Source organism: Elephantulus edwardii, unplaced genomic scaffold (assembly GCF_000299155.1).
Source record: "Elephantulus edwardii isolate Elephantulus edwardi_28Jun2011 unplaced genomic scaffold, EleEdw1.0 scaffold00020, whole genome shotgun sequence".
NCBI lineage: Eukaryota > Metazoa > Chordata > Mammalia > Macroscelidea > Macroscelididae > Elephantulus > Elephantulus edwardii.
The window spans coordinates 15,095,444-15,099,178 of record NW_006399770.1 but is presented as its reverse complement, the minus strand read 5'-3'; the positions used below and the strand labels follow the sequence as shown (position 1 = coordinate 15,099,178).

At 40.0% G+C, this 3,735-nt stretch overlaps 1 protein-coding gene across 1 annotated transcript in view; it reads right to left on the bottom strand.

The window, feature by feature from the left end:
• Nucleotides 1-3,735, bottom strand: part of SLC30A7 (solute carrier family 30 (zinc transporter), member 7) — a 154,599-nt gene that overhangs the window by 8,212 nt on the left and 142,652 nt on the right. The gene's annotated exons all lie outside the window — the stretch shown is intronic.

Below are 3,735 nucleotides of genomic sequence, written 5' to 3'. Positions count from 1 at the left end.
GATTGGCACAGGACAGAGCGGAGTTTAGGGCTGTTGTACATAGGGTCGCTATGAGTCGCAGGCGACTCGACGGCACATAACAACAATAACAACAACATGTATATACATACACCCCAACAAAACAGATGATAATGGCCAGATGAAAACAAGAAAACAGAAAATGTTTATTGTCTTCCTCATCCTGTATTCTTGCTCTTCTGTTCAAATAATAAATATAAGACACAAGCTTTCTAGTTCATCAATTCCCAAATGATAATTCAATTTTAAAATGCTTGTGTCAGGGACAAAGAATGTTTTCTGTCTACCATAAATCTTGTGCTAATGCGAAACTATAATTGGACCAGGAAGCAGTCATCAGAACAGAGCAAGGGAACACTGCATAGTTCCAATGTGGGAAGCGTGTGCATCAAGGATGTGTCCTATCTCCATATCTTTTCAATCTATTTGTGGAACAGATTATCTGGGAGGCTGGGCTGTATGAGGAGAAATGTGGCATCAGGATTGGAGGAAGACTCATCAACAAAATGTGTCATACAGATGACATAACAATGCTTTTGGGAACTGAAGAGGACCTGAAGCGCTTGCTGCAGAAGGTCAAGGACTGCAACCTTCAATATGGATTGAAGTTCAACATCAAGAAAACAAAGATTCTCACCACTGGGCCAACTGGAAACATCTTGATAGATGGTGAAGAGATTTAGATTGATAACAGCTTCAGTTTGCTTGGCTCTACAATCAACACTCTTAGTACCAGCAGCCAGGAAATTAAAAGATTAATTGCATTGGGAAAGTATGCTGTCTGAGACCTCTCCAAACTGCTGAAGAGCAATGATGTCATTCCGGAGACTAAGGTGAGCCTGATACAGGCCATGGTCTTTGCAATCACGTGCTATGCAAAAGAAAGCTGGACGATGACTAGGGATGATAGAAGGAGAATTGATGCCTTTGAGCTGTGGTGCTGGGGTAGAGTACTGAATATACCATGGATTGCTAGGAGAACAAGTTCATCCTGGAGAGGGTGAAGCCAGACTACTCCTTGGAGGCAAGGATTCTGAAGCTTTCTCTGACAAACTTTGGACATGTCGAAAAGTAGGACCAGTCCTTGGAGAGGGACGTCATGCGTGGGAGGGTGGAAGGACTGCACAGGAGATGAAAGACCCTCAATGAGATGGACTGGTTCAGCAACTGGGGAAATGGGAGTAAGTGTATCAGACACAGTAAGTTTGGCACAGGATAGAGCAGTGTTTAGGGCTGTTGTACACAGGGTCGCTATGAGTCACAGGTGACTCAACAGCACATAACAACAAAAACCTATAGTTTAAAACCTGTATTATCATATGATTAGTAATTTCAAAGGCCTCTAAATATCAGAGGGACTGTCACAAATTCTCTTGTATTACTCTATATTAATACAAATCAAGCTGTTCTTCTTTTCAGTTAAATAATGATGATTCCAGAAAATGAGAATAAGTAGGATTTGCCTAATACACAGCTCTGGTGGCCTACTGGCAAGAAGCTGTGCTGCAATCCCAAAGGCACGTGGTTCAAGCCCACCAGCTCCTCTGCAGGAGAAAGGGGAATCACCTCACATGCCACCAAAAATCCGCCAAAATGTCAGCTATGGGTTGCTCCTGACCAACAGTAAACAGCAGCAACAACAAAACTATCACAAGACTATACTTTTATAAACAAAATTACAAATAAGTCACAATTCCCAAGCTTCTACTGATGTCTTTTAAATTTAAAGTTTTTGATCAGTTTTAAAAAGAATAGCATAAGAAATAAAAATATGGCAAAAAGAAAAACCCAGTCTTCTTTTTGGACTGCTAGAAATAAGCTACCACTATTTCTAGTCTTTCCCCAAGAAACAGACCTTGAAGGCACTCTGATTTTCCTGAAAAATAGAATAATCTTTTGTTGTTGTTCATTGCCATCAAGTATAGCACAACTTATAGTGATCCTATGGACAAAAGGCCTGAAGCCTTTTTATAACAAACATCATTTATCAAAGTTCATAGAGTTTCCAGAGGTATGTTGTTTAGGAAGTAAATGCCACTTCTGCTTCCAAACCTGTCCTAAACTGGGAGCTTCACCAAACTATGTCCATGGGTAACTGATAAGGCATTTGACACTTCAATGGCATAAGGTTCAGCATCACAGCAATTCCAGGTTACCTCAGTACAGTATACTAACAGGAAAGCACTGTACCACTTAAATGAATATTCCTCCAAAATATAGTAACAACCAAATTTTAAATGCAAAGGCCCTCCCTAAGGTCTTCTTGATTCTAAAGGAGAAGCTTAAATAAAAACAACCAATTTAGTATGGTTTTGCTATGTGCAGTTGAGCCACCTCAAATGTATAGCAGCCTTAAGTACGGCAGCTCTGAACTCTTCCCTATCCTGAGCCAGTCTCACTAATTCCAACACACCAACCTCCACTGTCCCAGATACTGTATCAATTCATCTCATCTGAGGTATTCCTCTCCTGGGCTCTCTGTTCACCGTTCCAAGTATGATGTCCTTCTCCAAGGACCAGTCTCTCTCCTGGTCACATGCCCAAAATATGTGAGATGGAGCTTCAAAATCCTAGCCTCCAAGAAGAGACTTGGTTTCACCCTCTCCAAGATAGACCAATTTGTTTTCTTGGCAGTCCATGGTATGTTCAAGACTCTTTTCCAGCACCACAACTTGAAGGCATCGATTCTTCTTCTGTCATCCTTAGTAATTATCCAGCTCTCTGAAGCCTAACAAGTAATTGTGAAGACGATGGCCTGAATTAGCAACACCTCAGTGTCTAGATTGACACTGTGGCTTTTCAGCATTCTGGAAAGGACCCTGACAGCAATTTTTCCAACACAATTCATCTTTTCATTTCATGACTGCTGGTGTTAAGAATGTTGATTGTGGAGCCAAGCAAGTTGTCTCATTAATAAAATAAAGGCTTAAGACATGAAAATGCTACTGTAAGCCCTGGGATATAAAGATAATACAAGAACAGGCATCAAGAGAGTAGAAGAGGGGGGAAAAAGTTGAAAAAAATTCCATTTTCCATAAATCAGAAATGAAACAAGGACCACAGGTAACTTTTAAATTATTAAATGTATGAAATGAAAAACATTGGTAGGGCAACTGTCCCCTCACCCCAGGGAAATACGGATTGAACACTTTCCTCCAAGTCTCAGAGTCTTGGTTTCTGCAAAAAATCAAATAAAACTGGTCATATCTTCACTGATAAATAGGCATGATATGGGTTGGTTTGTTTTTTTTACAACTCGAAGTTCTAATTGCTCAAACCCAGTTTCCAAAACCAAAGTAGCTTAATAAACTTTTTACTTCAGCAACTTAAAAAGCTAAGATGTCTAAAGTTGCCTACCAGAATGCTCTCTCCACTTTTTTCAATTACAATTTTAGCATCTACCAGCACAGACACAACTGTTTACACATTTCTAAACCTAGAAATGGCAATCCTTCTCAGAGGGAAACATTTATTAAAGGCCAAAGTCTTCTGGGCCAACAGAAGCTGATTACTCACGCAATACAGTGAGAGAATGCTGTATAACTAGGAGAAAGTAAAGGAAAGAAAAATTTTCTGGAAACAGCAGGGAAAGGTGAGGCTATTAACTAGCCTGTTTCTCCTGTTCATGGATTATGGATTTAGACATAATGTGATGTCTTATGTAATACATTAGGAAAGTTGTACTGAGTTGTTGGTATCATCCAGGAAGAGTGCAAA